Genomic DNA, 21,476 nt, shown 5'->3' with positions numbered 1-21,476 from the left:
CTCCCCTCGTGGCCGGGATTGATTGAAGGAATCTCGGAGCCTGGCTGGCGGTCCGGGGTCCCACTTTGGCTTCCCATTAGCTAGAGGTCGACCTCGGTTAAGGGTGGAATTAGTAATGGCTGCCGCCAAAAGATCGGCCTTCTTCTGCATCTTCCGGTCAGCCTCTCGGCGCATCTCCTGATCCCTATTAACGAAAACCTTTGTTGCGATCTCAATTAACTGGGTGGTATTCATCCCTGCGAATCCCTCCTGACGCTGCAGCTTCTTCCGGATATCTGGCATACTCTGGGCCACCAATGCACTATTCACCATTCTCTGGTTTTCTAGTGCCTCAGGGTCAAATGGGGTGTATGTTCTGTAGGCTTCAATTAGTCGCTCTAAAAAGGCCCCAGGGGATTCAGTTGCCCCTTGGAGAATTTCAGAGACCTTTGCCAGATTAATGGGCCTCTTTATGCCTTTCCTCATACCTTCCAGCAAGTCCCGGCAATAGCCAGACAACAGTTCATAGTGCTGCCCATTATTTGGATCCCAAGCTGGAGCTGCGCGAGGGAACCGAGTTCTAACCCATTCCTCTGGGTCCTGTATCCCCTCGGGAACACGCGCTCGCGTGATGGCCTCAGCATTTTGTAAAATCTTCCGCCTCTCCTCAGTTGTGAAGAGGGTCAGGAGAAGTTGTTGACAATCAGTCCAGGTTGGGTTATGGGTGGCCATAATGCTAGCCACTAGGTCCACCACTGCCTGAGGCTTTTCAGTATAAGAGGGGTAATGCGTCTTCCAATTCAGGAGATCGGTGGTTGTGAAGGGTACATACTGGTAGGCCTGTGCCTGCATAACCTGACCCTCATTATTAGGATCCGGTCGAGTGGTGGTTACCTGACGCAGGGGCAGAACTCTTGAGGAGGTGGGAATGGAGCCTGAGGTAGAGCTAGGAGCTACCCCCCTATCATGCTCAAAAGTGATTGCCGCGGGTCTAACCCATTCAGGGGAGGCGTGTTGAACCCCTGAGAGATGGGGAGGGGTACTCATAGACTGAGAGGTGGTCACAGGTGATTCAGTCCATTGAAAGGGATGCTGGGCCCCTGATGAGTGGGTAGGGGTACTAGAGGGAGAGGCTGGGCTGTCGGGAGTTGAGGAGTCAGGGGGTGCAGCCCAAAGCGGGTCTTTGGAGGTTAGCAGGGAAGGATGTGGCAGAGGAGGGTAGAGGCTGGGTGAAAAGTCCAACCTAGGATGTGGCGGGGTTCGCACAGAAGGGGAGGAACTATCCGGAGAAGCCTGTGCTGGAGAGGCTTCGGCTGGACGCCGTGGATCTCTAGGGGTGGCACGGAACCCCAACAATGGGCCATAAGGTGGTGGCTCAAGATCTGAGGGGTCATCAGAGAGTATGGGTTTCTCGGAGAGGGTAGGGGCGGAAGCCACCGATTGGGTGGTAGGCTTCCTGGGGCTCTTTCCCTCTTCCAGTTTAGATTTTCTAATAATCTTTCTTTGAACGCGGCCCAACATGAACTTTACTGGGGATCCCATATAAGTTTTCAACCAAGAGGGAGGGTCAGTCACAAGGCTGTCCCAGGAATCTATATAGGGGAGTTGTTCAGAATACTCTGGTTCTCCTACAATTATGCTGTAGACCTTCCGGATTACTTCAATATCTAAGCTGCCACTAGGGGGCCACCCCACTCCCATAGATGGCCACTCAACTTCACACAAGGTTCTTAGAGTACTTAAGCTTAAAGTCTGTCCATAATCATTAATTAAAAATCCTTTCTTGAAATTCTTAAGCATACAATCTAGGGGAGTAGCAATTTGTCTAGATGATGTCCCTCCCATAATGCTTACAGTTACAACACACAAAAAGGGAGGGAATTTTTGGAATTGTGGTAAGGGGTCCACAGATCCAGAGACAAAAAGGTAAACAAACAACAATCGCTTCCTTCCGTCGCTGGCCAATTGAACTCGCGTTAACTGGAACCGCAGCTATAAGAAGTCCACACTCATTTAACATTCATCACACACATTCTGCACAAAAAATCCCACCCAACAATTTCAGATTTCTCAGATACAGATTAGCTCTGGCGGTTTCCCTACTAATCTCCACTAGACTAGAGGTACTAAGGCCTTCGCTGAGAGTTGATCAGACTCCCCTTCCCTCAATTTTTGAGGGGCTGGTTTACAGTTTCCTAGCTAGGATTACAATACAGAATACAGGATACAGAATACAAAATACATACCCGGCTAATGTTCCTCAGGCAGTTGGGTGCCAGAAATTGATGCAGGGTTCAGGATCCCACTTCTGACACCAAGAATTGTTGCAGGAATTACCACTATTGTTAGCAGAATCTGTGGTACTTCAGGAGTCAAACAGCACACGCCAGAATGAGGGAGAAATCTTCTTTATTTGCCAGCAAACAAAGTAGGACATCAGCTCTAGCTCTCTTCTTCTCTTTCTCAGCTCCCTGGATCTTATGGCTTCTGTCTCAGCTCCTTCTCTTCTTCTTAGCTCTCTCCTTCTTCTTCTTCTGAGCTCCTTCTGACGTAAACTGCTTCGGCTCCCAGTTATATACAGTTTTAAACCCCTCTAGCCCCCCTTACTTTCCAGATGGTAAAGAATAGATTGATTACCCTGTCTGAACCAATCATCTCTATACATATGTTCAAAAATATCAGTTACATAGGTTTGATATTTCCTGAACTGACCTGTGACCTGGGGCCTCTCACACTAGACAATGGGGCACCAGAACTCTTACATTTTATTATTATTCACATAATCCCAGTCATAGCTTAAACTGGGTTCATTTAGGGGCTAAGGGGCCAGTCTTGCTTAATGGCATACAGTCCTACATTTTGCTATAATCCATCAAGGAAGTTGACTTTTTCTGACCTCTTTCACCTATTAGCTTCCTTCACAGAACTCGCTAGGACTGTGGATAATTCAAACCAGATAATGACCTTTTCAACTGCAATCTTACTTGAAAAGTAACACTGAATTAAAAGATATTCTACATAGAATTATTAATTACACAGAATAAAACATATTCTAAAATAAGCAAAAATCGGAATTCCTTATAAGACAAAATCTACATATCAAGAACTTCTAAAATCTAACTATTTTCTTCTAAGCACTTTAAACTAATCCTTTAAACTGCCTGCAATATGCCTGGCTCATAATGGTATCCATATGTGTTAAACTAATACCTTTGAACTAACATTAACCCCAAAAAGGGACAGTGAAAGTTCCATTTCTCTCTGACCTTTTAAACTCTAGTCTAGCAAAAGCTAGACATTTGAATAATTAAAACCATATGACATTCCTTCACTTGCAGAACTCAATCAAACTTCTAACCACCAAATTAATATGGCTTCTTTTCCTGCCCAGGCTGCCTCAATGTCTCATTTTATCCCCTCCATTCCTCTTATCTGCTTGCTTGCTTGCTTTCTTTCTTTTTTTTTTTTTTTTTACCTACAGGTATGTAAATTTTATTCTCTCCCCCCCCCCACCCCCAATCCTGGGATGTACTTGTTGATATGGGAATGTTCCATGTCAATTAATAATTACACTTTATGGGGGCAATTCTAGAGCTGGACACCACAATTTGGAAATTTTATAACAGCATCTGTGCACCAAGATACTGCTAAAAAATACTAGCTTAAGTCAGCACTGATGCAGCTAAATGAAGACGTGCGTAAATTAGAGAATAGTGCTTTTGCACTTAATACGTGCACGCTGTATGTGTGTACGTTAGTATTCTATAACATACGTGCCCAAATGGTGCCTAACTGTAGCAGTCTGTTATAGAATTAGGGTTTATGTAATTTACCAAAAATTGAATAAATGTCAACTGCTGTGGGAACTGAAGGTGAAACTGGGGGAAGAGCTTGGATGCCCTCAAACAAAAATGCATTCTGTTGCCCCTGGGAGGAGAGAGAGAAGGTGTTGGTTGAGAGGAGAAAAAAAAGAAAGATGTTGGATGGGTAGGGGGCACCAACTAATAAGCCACAGGGAAGGCGCCAAAAATCCTAGCACCAGCCCTGGCCTGTGCCCACCCATAGCTATGCCGTTTAACCCCTCTAAAATTGAAATTTACACTACCCAGATTGTAGTGGCCTTAAGTACAAATCTACCTATGCCTCCAACGTCTCCTTCATAGGCACACAACTGTGGAATGCTCTACCCAAATCAGTAAAATCAACTCAGAACTACCTACATTTTAGAAAATTATTGAAGTCCGTCCTGTTCAAGAAGGCTTATTCTCCAGGTTCAACATAATCTGATTAACTCCTGGTTTCAACAAGATTCATGGACACTAATTATCATATTATGTTTTACATATTGTTGTTTAAATGATACCTATATGTTTACTATCTTACTTTTATACTGTTTAATTGTACTTTTCTGTACTGTAGCCTTCCCTGCAGTTTTGTGTAAGCCATATTGAGCCTGCAACTAGCAGGAAAATGTGGGGTAAAAATGTATTAAATAAATAAAATGAAACATGATTGTGTTGTCAATGCACAGAGGCTTTCAGCCACTGCTTTACTGTGCTGCCCTGCCCACCCAATTTCATTTCAGGCCCACCCAGAAGAGACACACATCATTGGTGGAACTGGTAGGGAACGCAGTCCTCTCTGAAAGCCTCTGAGCAGTTTCACCCCCCACATGTTTCCAGCTGCTAACGCTGGCATTCCCCCCCCCCCCCCCACTCTTCCGCACATGCTCAGTTCAATTGCCATCCCTGCATAGTTGAAAACTTTTTTGTAGGTTCTATTATATTTATGCTTACTTTCTACAGACTTCCTGTGTCCCAGGAATGGCAAATAAAGACCAGGATCAAGTATTCTACACGGCATTTATTTATCTGTATATTTATTGAGATTTTTAGAGAAGGTAATACAGCAATAGCCAAAGAACAATCTGAGCTTCTCTTTACATACAAATACAATCTACCCAATACATAAACTATTCTGATGTAAAAACTGTAAACTCACACGAGTGGGATATCAGGGTTCTTAATGAGCTACAATGCCATGGAGAATAGTAACAGAAAGAAACATAAATGAACAAATAAACCCCATAGTAACATAGTAGATGACGGCAGAAAAAGACCTGCACGGTCCATCCAGTCTGCCCAACAAAACAAACTCATATGTGTATACCTTACCTTGATTTGTACCTGCCTTTTTCAGGGCACAGACCGTACAAGTCTGCCCAGCAGTATTTCCCGCCTCCCAACCACCAGTCCCGCCTCCCATCACCGGCTCTGGCACAGACCGTATAAGTCTGCCCTCCCCTATCCTAGCCTCCCAACCACCAACCCCTCTTCCCCCCACCTGCTCCGCCACCCAATTTCAGCTAAGCTTCTGAGGATCCATTCCTTCTGCACAGGATTCCTTTATGCATATCCCACGCATGCTTGAATTCCATTACCGTTTTCATCTCCACCACCTCCTGCGGGAGGGCATCAGGGGAGAATAATTAGCAGAAAACATACCCTTCACCACCCCTTAACTAACATACCTAAGTTTCCTGACACCCAACTATGATAAAGTCAGCTGTCTGAATGACAGGAGAAGCTGCCATTTAAGGTTAAAGGCCTGTTGCCTATTCTGGAAAATTGCAGACGCTCTCTCCAAATCTACAATCTGCTAGATTTTCACCCACCAGTGTTGAATGGATGGGAGCTCTACCTTCTTCCATCTGGCTGCAACAACCAGCCAGGCAGCGAGGAGTAGGTGAGAAGAGATATCATTTTTCGATAGAATTCTTAAGACCAGATGACGTACAGAAAAGCATCATGTGTTTCTCCAGAGGAAGAAGCTCTCTGGTCATGTCTAACCCCAGACCAAAATATCTGTAACTTTGGGCATCCCCACCAGCACGTATCAGGGTTCTCCCCCTGTATCTTATGCAATTTTATTGGGGTGAGGTACAGTTTAAACAAAATTTTATATAGCGTGTCTAGATGTGTCAGACACCAAGACATTCGAAGAAAGGCAATCCATAACACCTCCCAAATCTCTTTCCCACCACCTAGGGTCAGCTTGTTCCCACTGTAATTTGTACAGAATCAATCCCCAAAATGTTTCCTCGTAAGAATCTTATACAAGGCTGCCACCAGTCCTCTGCCCTTATGCCCTTGATATAATAAGTCTTCCAATGGGGTTAGAGGTCTAAGGAAATCCCGTTGATATACCTGTAGAGAATGATAGACCTGCAGAAAGGAAAAGACCATGGCTTCTCTGCCATATGCTCCTGTCTCCTCTCGTGGATGAAATTTCCCTTAACAAAATCATATACTCACCTTATACCCAGCTCAACCATCCATTGAAACCTTTAGAATTCATCCATTTGGGCTGAAACTCCAGCTCACCCAGTATGTCCCTGATGGGAGAAGTAGCCGGGGTGATACCCATCGAATGGGCTGTTGTAAACCAAACAGCTAAAGTGGGTCCCACTAGCTTATGCTCCTTTCATTTATGGAGCAAATGCTGTCTCCTCTGGAATAAGAGAGAGTGTATAGGGTTCACTCCCATCACACTTTCCTTCATTTGTATCCAGTGCTGGTCCTCATGACCAGGGGCATAGCCCAAACCTCGGCGGGGAAGGGGGGGGGGGTCCAGAGCCGGAGGTGTGTTGTGGGGGGGGGGGCAGATTTTACGCAGTCAACCCCCCCCCACCGCTGATCCTCCCCTGCCACTTTCAATTCTGCCACCGCCGCTGACCCTCCCCCATCGCCGCCAGGTACCTTTGCTTGCAGGGGTCCCCAACCCCTGACAGCTGAAGTCTTCTTCAGCGCCATGTCTCCAGTGCGTTCACTGATCTGTTTCTGTGAGTCCTGACTCACAATGTGCAGGACATCAGGACTCACAAAAACAGATCAGCAAATGCGCCGGAGACCGGCGCCAAAGAAGACTTAGGCTGGTGGGGGTTGTGGACCCCCGCCAGCAAAGGTAATGGGTGGCAGTGGGAGTTGGAAGTGGCAGGGAGGGTTGGCGGCAGGTGGGGGTGTCAAAAGTAGATGGGGCCAGGGCTAAATCTGTGGGGGCCTATGCCCCCACGTTACATACGCCCCTGCTCATGACCCCACAGCCAGAAATAAGCATTGTGGAGCTGGACTGCCTGATAATATATCCTGAAATTGGGTAATGCCAGCCCCCCTGCCCCCAAGATGGACCATTGGTCTGACCAAGTATGACTATTTTTATGTACCATAGTTCAGCTGCAATTCTGTCTTGCTGAGATTTGTTATAGAATTAATGCATACAAGATACTCCAGCAAGACTTTGAAAATTCATTTATATTCTCCCCCTCTGAGATACACAATTCAGCAGCCATACTGCTGCATCTTACATTGTGTTTGCTTTGACTGTGGGAGCAGGGTCAACCTTCTCCATCAAAAATGAGGTTAGTTTAGAAGACTTGTACAGCATTAACAGATGTAAATGCACAAAACATATAAATAGCAAGTTTGGCAAACCTATTTACACATTTAGAACTGCAGCACACACACAATATTAAAAGGGTTGGGGTTTGTGGATAGGCAGTAAATTATACATGAGTGTTTTTCTGATGTTGCAATGTTATACATGAATACTTACATATGTGCCATGGCTAGCATGCTAGCTAACTGCTCATTTTGCCCTGTGTTTTACACTAGTGAACTGAAGCAGTAATGGTACCTTGTAGCGTTTCAAACCACTTTATACATGTGCTCCATAACAGGCTCTTCCTGGACATCCACTTTTGTAAAATACGGTACAAGTTCAAAAGCCTAAAGCCAGTGGTTCCCAAACCTGGGCCCCAATGATCAGAAGCAAACATGGGTGCTAGAGGCCAATAGTGCTGTAGTAGCATCTACGTTTGCTCCCACCGATGATCAGAGCCAGCTCTGAACGCAATGCGCATCCAAATGCATGCTAAACAGGGCATTACCTATTCCTCCCCAATGCTCAGCAGGCAGCGCACTAAACATTGCCACTGCTCCCACCATGCATTTGCATGCTTGCAGCCCCCTCCCCCAAACAGGCTCCCCTAACCCCATTTTCCTGGTGGCCTTCTTCTTTCCCCCCATCCCAACACGAGGGCAGGATCTCTAGCCCCCCCCCCCCCCCCAAAAAAAAAAAAATCTCATCCCTGGTGGCTCGTGGGCTGCCAAGATAACCCACCCTAGTAGTTTAACGGCCAACCCACCCCACGGTACCTCCGACTTAGAGGAATGAGTAGCACTCCCTCATCTTCAAGGTGCTGCGTTCAAATGGTGGCGCGATGCACTGGGCAGGACCTTCCCTACCATATAAGGGAAAAACTCCCTTATATGGTAAAGAAGCCTCCACCCAGTGCATCCCAGGATTGCACTGGGCAGGGCACCCATTTGAAGGCCGCACTGGAAGAGGAGAGGAGTGGCTACCCCTCCTCCAATTGCAAGGTATGGGGGAGGGGGCCAGGTTGGCCTCTAGACCACCAGGGTGGGTGGGGGTAGCCATAGTAGTCCACTTCGGTCACCAGGGATGTTTTTTGGGTGTGGAGGTTGTTGGGGGGGGGGGGGCTGGACATCCACAGGATGTCCAGCCCCTGTGTTGCTGTCCGGGGGAGGGGGGGCACCAGGGTCTTGCTATTGGAGGGACTGTGTTTGACAGGTTCGGGCTTTGACAGCAATGAAAAGAAGCATGTAACTTAAATTCCACTTCTTCAAAAAGCTCCCGCCGAGAACCCGTTTCATCAGGCTTCCTTCAGGGGGACCTTCAAACAATGTTCATCTTGCTGACAGGCAGCATTGCCATGTGAAGAAAGTATATTTTCAAAGGCAGAAATGTTTCAAGAAATTGATGAATGTTGATTTGAATATTGCAGTGGCATTCAAGCCAAGGTGGTGACACTGAAGATGTTTCATATTAAAAGTTTAAAGTACTGGAGGTTTTGGCCAATGATTGGTCCTTAGTCATAAGGTGCTGTGGTTGCGAATATGACACAAAGTAGGTCAAATGAATTTTACCCTGTTCAGTGGCACTTACCTTTGAATGCTGAGGCCTTTTTTTCTTCCTTTTTAAGACATTGAAATTAGGATATTAAACGACTACAACATTATCACCATATAATTGTGTGGGTTGGTGTATGGTTTCCACATTCTATGATTTTTCAGCTGCCATTCTAGCAATAGGAATCTATCTAGGGATGTGCAGTGGGAAAATGTTAATTTTCTTTTGTGTGTGTTGTTTCATTCTATTATACCATATGGTGAAAGAAAATAGCCTGCATGTAATTCCTAGAATCTGTGTCTGGCGGCTGCACAGCATGAATGAGGCTGAACTCAGAAAGATCTGTATTTTGGGGGGGGATATCACTGCTTCCACAGATGTCAGCATTCACCTGGACCTAAGGGCTTCAGTTACTAACCTAGGGAGATAAAGTCAAATGCCCACATGACCTTGGTCCCTATGAATTTTTCAGCAGCTTGCTCGATCTTTTGCCATCTGCATTGCATGTGAGTAGTTTGGCATTGAAATATGCTCCCAGGATTATGTAGGAACAGTATTAGCAGATTGTAAGGCTTCTTACTGTTCTGCCAACATTTATAATATGCCTGATCTTTAAAGTGCCTGCACCCACATACTTGGCAAGGTGTTTGCAAGAGGGATCTGGCCATTTTAGCAGGAGTTTTGATCACTCCATCTTTAGGAATGATTGGGTCAACATTCAGCAGGTGGCAGTCAGTGGTTTTGTTTGGTTTTTTTTTTTAAACATTGACTGTGACCAGCTAACTTATGCTGGATATTAATGCCAGGCCATGTGGGGCACTGGCTCTGAATATCCAGGACTAACTGTTCCATGCTGGATGCTGGAGCTTATGCAGGTCTTGGCCACTATGAGCTGGGGGCCACATAAGGACAGTTATGCAGGCCCAGAGCCCTCCGATCCCCCCAGCCCCAGGACACATTCTCCCACCCTTCAACATTACAGGATAGCCCTTCCCCAGCCTACCTGCAAATCCCTGATGATCGATGGGGGCGGTGGGAGCAGGAGTGAAGCCCATTCGCTCCTACCTCTTCAAAATGACTGCCACGACCTCTAGCGAGAGTCTCATGATACTCTCGTGATTTAAAGGTTGCTACTGATAAGAGAATAAAGATGCAAGATGCACTTGTGAGGGTGTGGATGGCTCTTCTGATCTCACCCAACTCAGCACTGTGATCCTGAACATTGTTATGTGTCCAAAGCCCTGATTACCACCAAAGTCCCTATGTTTCTGAAATCCTAAAAGTCTGAGTCCGTGTGTGGTTGGTAGGGAGTGTGTGTTGGTTCATCCACATTCACACATTTACTCTCAGGTAGCTGGTATAGGAACTTTATTCTAATTTTTCTTCTGTTTACATATTGTTCATTTCCTACCTGCGTAAATAATAAATTACATTTTTTCTATTATATAGCTATCTATGAATACTAAGCGGGAGTCTGAGCTCAGGTAGCTAAATATAAGAGTGTTTTCATTTTTCCAGAATGCTACTAAGTTATTAGCTATATGTCTTTGTCTACCTTTGATCAGTGTGATTATGGGTATTATTCCAACATTATCTCTCTGCAAACATAACTGCTGTGAATTGGTGCCATATCAAGTCAAACATGCAGCTGGACAGAAAATTAAACTACAGAATCAAAGTTTTGCTTGAGTTTAATTTGTTTTAAATGAACAAAACGTACACATCTGTTAGGGCCCTGTTCACTAAGCCGCGCTGTAGGCGCACTAACTTTTTAGCGCGTGCTAATGCTAGAGACATCCATATGGGGTGTCTCTAGCATTAGCGAACGCACAGCTTAGTAAACAGGGCACCTAGTGTTTTACAAACATATTCCTAAAGGTTCAAGTTAACTCAAGTGGATGATAAAAAGAATGTACTTTTCCCCCACCCTTGTTGAGTCTTAAAATCAAGACCAAACACAAGAAGCAGGACAACCATATAACTTAAAAACAACTGGGTGCTTTAAAAAAAAAAAAAAAAGCTCAGATCAAGACAGCTGAAAACAGAATTAAATTAGGCATAAAATATCCGACCATTCACATGGTATGTAAGTTAAAATCCTAGGCTCCACTTCATATTTTTCTGTGAACAGTTTGCTCTCCATTCACATCCACTTCTTAAAACACTCCCCCCCCCCCCCCCCCCCCCCCCCCCCCCCCCAAAATAAACATTAAGGTAGTGAATGATAACTCTGGTTTCTGGTGCTCACTACAGCCCAATGTGTCAAAGTAACACTAAAATTAAAAACATTTCTGGGCACAGAGAGAGAAAGTTTGGAATTCCGTTTGATTCTGAACAATCTGAATGCCAGCCAATCAGAAAACAAAATGAAAAGGAAAAAAAAAAAAACCATTTCCCGTAAAAATACTGAATTAACCATGCAGCTGTCTTCTCTGGTTTTTCACAATGAAATTTCATCTCTAATTGTAACTGTAACATTATTGTAAAACTGCCAACTACAGATTCATAATGAAACTAAGAAACTTGTTAAGAAACCACATTTTCCTTTAAAAAGGCCCCGGATATAAAGTGCCTTTCTGGACTTAAATGTTGTGTCATTAAAGTTCATATAATGTCCGATGTATAAATCAGTATCTTATTACTGTGAAGTACATGATTGGCTCAATTGCGTTTGCCTTAACAGTTTGTGACCAAGCTGGATCAAAAGTGCACTCCAATGCTTTATTGGCAGACTGCAAAGCCAAGTATGATTGAGAACAAGCAACGTTTTACACAGGAGAAGAGAGAGTTCCTTTGATATCAATGGTTTGCAGCATCTGCTTGACGAGGCCAACCTTCCTCTTCCACTCCTGAGTCGTACTCTTCTTCGGCCGCATCTTTAGTTGGGGCCCTAAAACTCAAAATGAGCAGCTGTAGTCAGAAATATGTCTAGAAGCAGCCTATCGTTCTCACCATCAAGCGCTGATTTTTCTAGAACGATTATTATCCCCTGGGCATAGTGCACTGACAGCACAGAGAGAGTGGGAAGTGGACCAATGACTCCAGGAGAACGGGAGATAAGATTTCAAAGAACCACTTTATTCAATGACTCGACACAGAAACTGTGTTTCGGCCACAGGCCTGCCTCAGGAGTCTTAGATGATCCTGTAGTTAAAAAGGAGATGGATCTCTGGATTGAGTGGTCTTTGGTGATCCTTGTACTTCCAAAAAAAAACCTTGAGGTCGACTGGTCTTGATAAAGACCTTTGTGATATCTTGCTAGCGCAGCATCTCGATATAATCTTTGTAATGACATCAAGACGCTGCGCTAGCAAGATATCACAAAGGTCTTTATCAAGACACACTCGACCTCAAGGGTTTTTTTTTTTTTTTGAAGTACAAGGATCACAAAGACCATTCAATCCAGAGATCCATCTCCTTTTTAACTACAGGATCATCTAAGACTCCTGAGGCAGGCCTGTGGCCGAACACAGTTTCTGTGTCGAGTCATTGAATAAAGTGGTTCTTTGAAATCTTATCTCCCGTTCTCCTGGATGTCATTGGTCCACTTCCTACTCTCTCTGCTGTTGTTATATTTAGTGGGAGTTAGTGTTCATCCACTTAGGTGATTACTCTCTCCATAGTGCACTGACAACATTATACCACCTGCATTGCTGGTAATAAGGTTAGCCAAGCAACATGATACCCTGTTCGTTCTGCACTGTCTTTAACAGTAAATGTCGGCAGATAAAGACCTGCAGGGTCTGTCCGTTCTGGCCAATAAGGTGGCTAGAGTTTTAATAAAACTCTGTAAGGTTCCGCGTTAGGAGTTACGGATCAAGAAAGGGATCTGGGTGTCGTCGTCGATGATACGCTGAAACCTTCTGCTCAGTGTGCTGCTGCGGCTAGGAAAGCGAATAGAATGTTGGGTGTTATTAGGAAGGGTATGGAGTCCAGGTGTGCGGATGTATAATGCCGTTGTATCGCTCCATGGTGCGACGCACCTGGAGTATTGTGTTCAGTACTGGTCTCCGTACTCTCAAAAGATATAGTAGAATTGGAAAAGGTACAGCGAAGGGCCCGACGAAATGATAGTGGGGATGGGACGACTTTCCTATGAAGAGAGGCTGAGAAGGCTAGGGCTTTTTAGCTTGGAGAAGAGACGGCTGAGGGGAGATATGATAGAAGTGTTATAAAATAATGAGTGGAATGGATCGGGGTGGCTGTGAAGCGACTGTCTCACGCTTATCCAAAAATACTAGGACTAGAGGGCATGAGTTGAAGCTACAGTGTGGTAAATTAAAACGAATCGGAAGACAATTTTTCTTCACCCAACGTGTAATTAGACTCTGGAATTCGTGCCGGAGAACGTGGTACGGTGCGGTTAGCTTGACGGATGTTTAAAAGGGGTTAGATAGATTCCTAAAGTACAAGTCCATAGACCGCTATTAAATGGACTTGGAAAAATTCCGCATTTTTAGGTATAACTTGTCTGGATGTTTTTTTACGTTTGGGGAGCGTGCCAGGTGCCCTGACCTGGATTGGCCACTGTCGGTGACAGGATGCTGGGCTAGATGGACCTTGTGGTCTTTCCAGTCTGGCACTACTTATGTACTTATGTACTTATGTACTTCATGATAAACCCGGCACATCTCAATGAAGCTGGCTCAAGACTTCTTTCAAAAGGAGACAAGTCTTTTCTCTCGGGGGGCACAATATGGAAACAGTCAGTTCTATCTTGGAAGAATTTCATGGCTTTTGTACAGTCAACCGGGGCAATCTTCCCCAAAGCAACCCTAGCCATTCTCCATCTTCTATTACAGCAAAGCCACGTCGTCATTCGTACTGTTGGTATTACATACTCAAAGAGAAAGCTTTTTAGTGTGTGGTATTTCAACACATGCAAATGAGCCTTTAGAAAAATACTGGGCAAAATTTGCAGCATGAAATTATGCAAACAGATAACTATTCTTAAGGTGTGTAATTTCTTTTGCCAATTTGAGGACTACAAGTGAACTTTGTGTGTAAATATTTGCCAAATGAAAGTCAAACTTCTGAATCTTCAATAAAAATTTCAGACTGTAACCCAACTATGCCCATAATTTACTATCAATGCATACAACTTTGCAAATGATGCTGAGTGCACAAAATGTCAAAATAGTGAGTGTTAGTACAAACATGCACTATTGCCAAAGTCAGTACTCCCCAAGCCCTGCCTTATGCATTTTTGCACATTGGTTTCAAGAGCAGGAAAGCATGGAGAAAACTGATCTATTAATCACTGTCTAGCAGATTTCAAACAGAAAGTACTTCTTCATTCAGCACATGCCTAAGCTGTGAAACTCATTTAATCACATGCTTTTGTACAGAATGACAGCATAGCTGGACTCAAAAGGAATTGAGCAAAATTACAGATGACACCCCAGTTACAGGGCTTTTTTTTTTTAGTCACAGTGGAACAGCTGTTCTTAACTTTTCTTCTGTTGTGACACACCTGGCAAGATAATGTTCACGTGCCTGACGCAACAATTCACACTTGAACAAAGAAAAAACCTATATATCATTTCATGGTGCTAACAGTGATGCAAGAGAAATTCAGATGCAATGGTGATGACTACCAGAGTGGAGCAGAGGGGTGGGCCAGATGCCTGGTAGCAGAAGTAGAAACTAGCAATCTGCTGCTGCCTGTACAGAGGTGAGAGGCGCTGTCAGGTCACTGCAGGGGGCCCGGCACTGAGGGGGGGGGGAGCGGTGGCGAGGAGGGTAGCTGGACATGGGGGGAGAGGGCATGGTTGCTGGACATGGGGTGAGAGCAGGGCACAGAGGAGGGTTGCTGGACATGGGGGGAGGGGGGAGGCCAAGGGAAAGAGGAGGGTCGCTGGATATGGGGGGGGGGGGAGGATCAGTGGATGGGGTGAGGCCAGGGGAGAAAGGAGGGCTGCAATACTCGCCCGTTTTTACGGGCTTAACGGCTAGTTTAAAATAAAGCACAGATCACCACCCTGGGTGCAGCGGAAATTAAAGTGTCATGGCATGTAAGTACCTGCCACTTGCCACTCTGGTAGTTCCTGCTGGCAGAAAAAGGTTGTATTAATCCACTCTGGCTGATGCATATGCACAGCCAGAGACCTAGGAGCTTGGCATGGGTGGACAGCCTTGAGACCAATGTCTACTAGTAACCCCGAGAGTATCTGAAGCATCTATATGTTTCACATTCTGCTGTTTGTTCAGTCTAGCAGATTGACGTAAATGGGAAAGGGTAGACAGAAATCCAGAATGCTAACACTAGAGAAAAGAGGTTCCCCACTGCTGGAACCAGCCCATGTCATAGACTGGTTAGAAAGAGGGCAGTACCGTCTATTACTCTGCAATATTTCACCACCTTCCTTCTACAGCTTTATATAAATAGCTTAATGCTATTGTTGCATCATTACTTTTGAAATTAGCACATTCTAAACATACAGAGCAAATATTAGTTTAGGCAAATAATGCCTTCAAGCTCTACAAGGCAGATGCCAGGGATTTCTCTAAAGCTATACCTCAATTCTATGAAAGTGTGCTGTGAGTAGTGGGCTTTCCCCCCTCCCCACCATCTTCTAGACAAAGCTTAAAAGCTTCCATGCCTCATTGGTGTTCATCGTGTCAATTTCTGCTTATTCTGTGTACATGCCCTTCAGTGGTGGAGAACTGTAGAAATCTGGAAGGCACGGGCACACCACTTTGGGTTTGGGGGGAGATTAAAAGTCCTCATGGCATATTTTATATGTGGCTTTTCTGATAAAAAGGGTGTATTTGTATGCTAAGCAGTATCGGAACCACCACCCGCTACTGTCCTGAAAGTCCATCATAGATCCTGAACTAGTTTACGCCTATACACACAAGCCCCTTAAGACAGAACTCACCGAACGTATCTTGGGTCCTGCTTGCCTTCCACAACTTCTCTGCTAATCTCCACACACACAATGTCTGAATTGGGAACTTCAAACATTGGTTCTAGCAGCAGAGTTTCCTAGAAAAAAAATACATCTACTGAACATAGGCCCACGAGTTAAAGCGTTGTCCAGAGTGTTCCAACTGTATGTCTTTATACAGCTAGTCTCGATTCACATGATATATGAACAATGCAATTTTCACTTGCCAACGGTGTGATCAAAGGAGACTAGACAAACATGTCAAACACTTGCAACTCATAGTAACATAGTAACATAGTCGATGACGGCAGAAAAAGACCTGCATGGTCCCATCCAGTCTGCCCAACAAGATAAACTCACATGTGCCATTTTTTGTGTATACCTTACCTTGATTTGTACCTGTCCTTTTCAGGGCACAGACCGTATAAGTCTGCCAGCACTATCCCCACCTCCCAACCACCAGCCCCGCCTCCCACCACCGCTCTGGCACAGACCGTATAAGTCTGCCCACCACTGGCTCTGGCACAGACCGTATAAGTCTGCCCAGCACTATCCCCGCCTCCCAACCACCAGCCCCGCCTCCCACCACCAGCTCTGGCAGAGACCGTATAAGTCTGCCCAGCACTATCCCCACCTCCCAACCACCAGCCCTGCTTTGACACACATTCCACTTCGCTCACTTCTACTGAGCAGAATGTTTCTATGGATGCACAATAAAACATCAAAGCAAGTTTAAGTAACCAAACTGAACAGGTACACTAAGTTTCACATTAGCTGTGTGTACGAGGAGAACGCTTCTGTGAGGAAGGGGTGAAGAAGTGGCAGAACTGGTTTCATCTGAAAACACAGTTCCAAACCTCCTGTGAGAGGGCTCAGCTGTGCCATAAAACTCTGTGAATGGTGACTGTTAGTGGATTAAGGCCAGTGCTAAGATTCAGCCCCAGACAAGACTGCTGTCTGGGTTTTGTGGTAGGGGTGGGGAGTGGGAGACATACAGTTCCTTGAAACACATTGGGAATCCAAATAATGGCTGCCAAATCTTTCGTCGTCCCCTTGATCTCACCAGTTGGGTGCCACATCAAACACATTCATGTGGCTAGGGCATGCTAGTAAGACCAAAACCCCACCAACCATTCTCTTGGCCACCAATATCTTCACCTGGAACTGCTGAATTTATTCTTTGATAAGGCGGCTCCTGATCCACCTCCTCCTCCAAAGGCAGCAGCTGTAGGTTAAGGAAACCTAAGATTTTAAACGGATTACAGAGCGCTGAGGAAAGCAATGGTAAACTACCTCATTAGTCTGCCAAGAAATCGTCATGCAAGTGGCGGTCCCCATAAGTCATTTACCTACCTCTTCATTCTTAAATATATTTTGAATATTTCTATAATTGTTCTTTCATGTTGAAAATGTAAAGAGGAGTGTAAAAAAAAACCCTTTACAAGTCACAATATGCAATAAAAACACTTTCAACCTCTCCTGTGATGCACAGTCTTGTGAGCATGCATTTACACTGCTACAAAATCTCAAGAGCTCATGGTATTCTAAAGAGATTTAACTGAATGACAAAACTAGATCAGAGTAGATGGGAGCTGTGACTTCCTCTAAAGCCCTAAGGGAAGGGAAAGGGAAATGGGACTTGATATACTACCTTTCTGTGGTATTTTGCAACTACATTCAAAGTGGTTTACATATATACAGGTATTTCTTTTGTACCTGGGGCAATGAAGGGTTAAGTGACTTGCCCAGAGTCACAAGGACCTGCAGTGGGCATCAAACTCAGTTCCCCAGGATCAAAGTCCACTGCACTAACCACTAGGCTACTCCTCCACTCATTCCACCAATAAGAGCCAACCTCATCAGTGATGTCACAATGGCTTAAAGACCATTGCACTAACCACTAGGCTACTCCTCCACTAGCAACATTCCATGTAGAAGCCTGCCCTTGCAGATCAGCAACGCGGCCGCGCAGGCTTCTGTTTCTGTGAGTCTGACGTGCAGGACATCAGACTCACAGAAACAGAAGCCTGCACGGCCATGTTGCTGATCTGCATTCAAAGCGGTTTACATATATACAGGTACTTATTTTGTACCTGGGGCAATGAAGGGTTAAGTGACTTGCCCAGAGTCACAAGGACCTGCAGTGGGCATCAAACTCAGTTCCCCAGGATCAAAGTCCACTGCACTAACCAGTCCCCCTGATTGGGCGGGACCTACTGTGCAAGCTCCAGGCCACCTGGAGAAGTAGAAGCCCAGTTTGAAAACCGACCAGTAACACTTATCTGTCCTGTACAAGAAGAATGGAGACTGCACGCCCCCTTATTCGCAGGCCCTGACGACTGCCGCTATTGCCAGGATACCCCTTTCGCACGGCAGAGAAGAACCCTCATGGCTGGGGTGCCCGGCGTGTGGGCAAAAGTGAACCCCGGCGGACTTGCTATCAACGCCATCCCCATCTGGGTCGAACTCAAACCAAATGCCCAGATTGTCAACCAAGGACAGTACCACATCCCCTATGCAGCCCGACACAGTATGCAAACGCATCTACAGAAACTCCTTCAACAAGGGGTCCTTAAACAGGTCAGATCTGCTTGGAACACCCCACTGCTGCCCGTTAAGAAGCCAGGAACATCAGAGTACAGACTCGTCCAAGACCTGAGGAAGGTTAACAACCAGGTGGCTGACATAGTTGCCCTTGTACCTAACCCATATTCCATTCTAGCCCAAGTGCCAGCCCAAACCAAGTGGTATAGTGTCATAGATCTGAAGGATGCTTTCTTTTCCATCCCTCTTGCTGCCGATAGCCAGCAGTTGTTTGCCTTTACGTGGGAAGACTTACAGACTGGGAGTAAGCAGCAATTCACATGGACCCGGCTCCCCCAGGGATTCAAGAATTCACCTACCCTCTTCGGTGACCAACTTGCCCAAGACTTGAAGATCTACCAGGACGAATATGGGCCGGTCGTCCAGTACGTGGACGACCTGTTAGTAGCCCGGGAAACATACACGGATTGTGCAGAAGCTACCCTACACCTCTTGAAAACCTTGGAAGCTCAAGGGTACCGAGCCAGCCGGAAAAAAGCTCAGATATGTGAGATCGAAGTCGAGTATCTGGGGTTTTGCCTCCGAGAAGGAACCCGAAGGCTCGGTACACCCCGTACCCAAGCTATTCGCAACCAACCCATTCCTGCAAATAAGAAAGAATTGCGTGCGTTACTAGGAGCAGCTGGATACTGCCGGATCTGGATAATTAACTTCGCTGTTTTGACCCAGGATTTGTACACCAAGCTGAAGGGACCTGAACTCGAGGGCCAGACCCTCCAGTGGGAGAAGCACGAACTGAAGGCTCTCCAGGACCTCAAAGAGGCCCTCGTGGCCCCATCAGCGCTCGGATTGCCAGATGTGACTAAACCGTTCCACTTGTTCGTCGACGAGAAGAAGGGATTGGCACTTGGGGTCCTCACTCAAATGGTTGGCACCTGGCAACGCCCTGTAGCATACCTTTCCAAGGGCATGGACAATGTGGCAAGAGGTTGGCCATGGTGTCTCCGAAGCATTGCGGCTGCATGCCTGTTGATACACAAGGCCAACAAGCTCACCTTTGGCCAGACGCTCCTTGTGACTATGCCCCATACCATCCGCGGCCTGCTTGAGAGTCATGGGCCCCGATGGATGACTAACTCCCGACTAGTCAAGTACCAAGCCCTACTGTGCGAGAACCCGGAGGTGCAAATCCAGGACACCACCAACCTCAACCCTGCTACCCTTCTCCCAGCCCCGGAACCCCCATTCCATGACTGTGCAGAGGTAATGGCCACTGTACATTCCAGCAGACCTGACCTGAAAGATCAGCCCTGGCAGGGGGGAATCACTTTGTTCACGGACGGAAGTAGCCAAGTGATCGAAGGAATCCGGAAAGCTGGATATGCCGTCGTATCTGAGGATCATGTGATCGAGGCTATGGCCCTGCCACCCGGAACATCAGCTCAGAAAGCCGAATTGATCGCCCTCATCAGGGCTCTCCTCTGGGCAGAAGGAAAAATTGTGAATATTTACACTGACTCCAAGTATGCCTTCCTTATCCTCCAGGTACACGGGGCCTTGTACAAAGAAAGAGGCTTCTTAACAGCTGAGGGGAAAGGGCTCGCAAATGCCACTGAGATCTGCCAACTACTCGAGGCTGTATGGAAACCAAAGAAAGTAGCTGTGATACATTGCAGGGCTCACACAGGCCGGACGGACCCCATCGCCTGGGGAAATCAGCGGGCGGATGATGCAGCAAAAAGGGCAAGTCAGCTCCCTCATTCCTCTGACCCCGTGCTTTTCGTCCATCTCCCCACAGAAGCCCCCATCTATGGCCAACAAGAAACAGAGTGGGCCCGGCAGGAGGGCCTGGAATCGCGCAATGGATGGTGGATACTACAGGATGGCCGAATATGGATACCCGAAGCCCTGGCCTGGACGGTGGTCAGGGAAGCCCACAACCGCACCCACCTGGGCAGAGACGCCTTGGGACGCCTGCTCGAGAAGACCTACTATGTCAACAAACTATCCCTCTGGACCAAGAATGCTTCCAGCCAATGCACAACTTGTGCCCGGAACAATCCACGGACAGGACCATGTCCTGCTCCTGGTCACATCCTTCAGGGCACCAGCCCATTCCACGTCTGCCAGATCGACTTCACGCACATGCCCCCGGCCCGGGGCTACAAAGCTGTCCTCGTGGCGGTGTGTACGTATACCGGATGGATTGAAGCCATACCCACTAGGACAGAGATGGCTAAAGAAGTTACTTCCTTACTCATTCACCACATCTTGCCTCGATACGGGCTCCCTAAACAGATCAACTCTGATAATGGGCCTGCATTTGCCAGTGAAGTGACCCAGCAACTTAGCACTAGACTGGGCCTCGATTGGAAGCTACATTGTGCCTGGAGACCCCAGAGCAGTGGGGTAGTGGAGAGGGCCAACCGATCCCTGAAGAACCAACTTGCTAAACTATGCCAAGAAGCCAAAGCCAAATGGCCCAACCTGCTCCCACTAGCATTACTGCATCTAAGGTGCACACCAAAAGCTACAGGTCTTACCCCTTATGAGATGATGTACGCTAGGCCACCACCTCTGCCTTCCTTCTCCGACTCCTTGCAGATACAGGATGAGAGTTCCCTAGTATAACAGCTAAGGGCCTTACGCGAGGTAGTGCAGGACATCCAACAGTACATTGAGAGTGTAGGTCCCCTAGTCCTTACCAGCCCTACACACCAATTTCGGGTGGGAGATGAAGTATGGGTGAAAGAATGGGACGAACCTGACTGCTTGAAGCCCAAGTGGAAGGGGCCCTCCCTTGTTCTCCTAACCACCCCAACCGCTGTTAAAATTGCAGGAAGCCCCGTGTGGATACATTGGACCAGGCTGAAGCCAGCTGCACCTACCGACGGCTCACCCACAGCTTGGACAGCTCACAGCCACCCAGACGCTCCACTGCGATTAACCCTGAAGAGGAAGTGAACCAGGTCCATGCCTAGTCAGCAGCTTAGCCCTTGGACCTTCTGCGCCTTTGGTTCACTGTTTATTGGAGCTGTCATCTTAAGCCTCGTCATCTTCCTATTGCAACAGCTC

The 21,476-nt window shown here is 46.4% G+C and overlaps 1 protein-coding gene across 1 annotated transcript in view; it reads left to right on the top strand.

The window, feature by feature from the left end:
• LOC115462760 (methionyl-tRNA formyltransferase, mitochondrial-like) overlaps nt 1-21,476 on the top strand; it is a 387,082-nt gene that overhangs the window by 229,727 nt on the left and 135,879 nt on the right. The window lies entirely within an intron of this gene.

This window comes from Microcaecilia unicolor, chromosome 1, assembly GCF_901765095.1.
Source record: "Microcaecilia unicolor chromosome 1, aMicUni1.1, whole genome shotgun sequence".
In the NCBI taxonomy this organism is placed as follows: Eukaryota; Metazoa; Chordata; class Amphibia; order Gymnophiona; family Siphonopidae; genus Microcaecilia; species Microcaecilia unicolor.
Note: the sequence above shows the minus strand (reverse complement) of the source record. Positions and strands in the feature narration are given on the sequence as shown.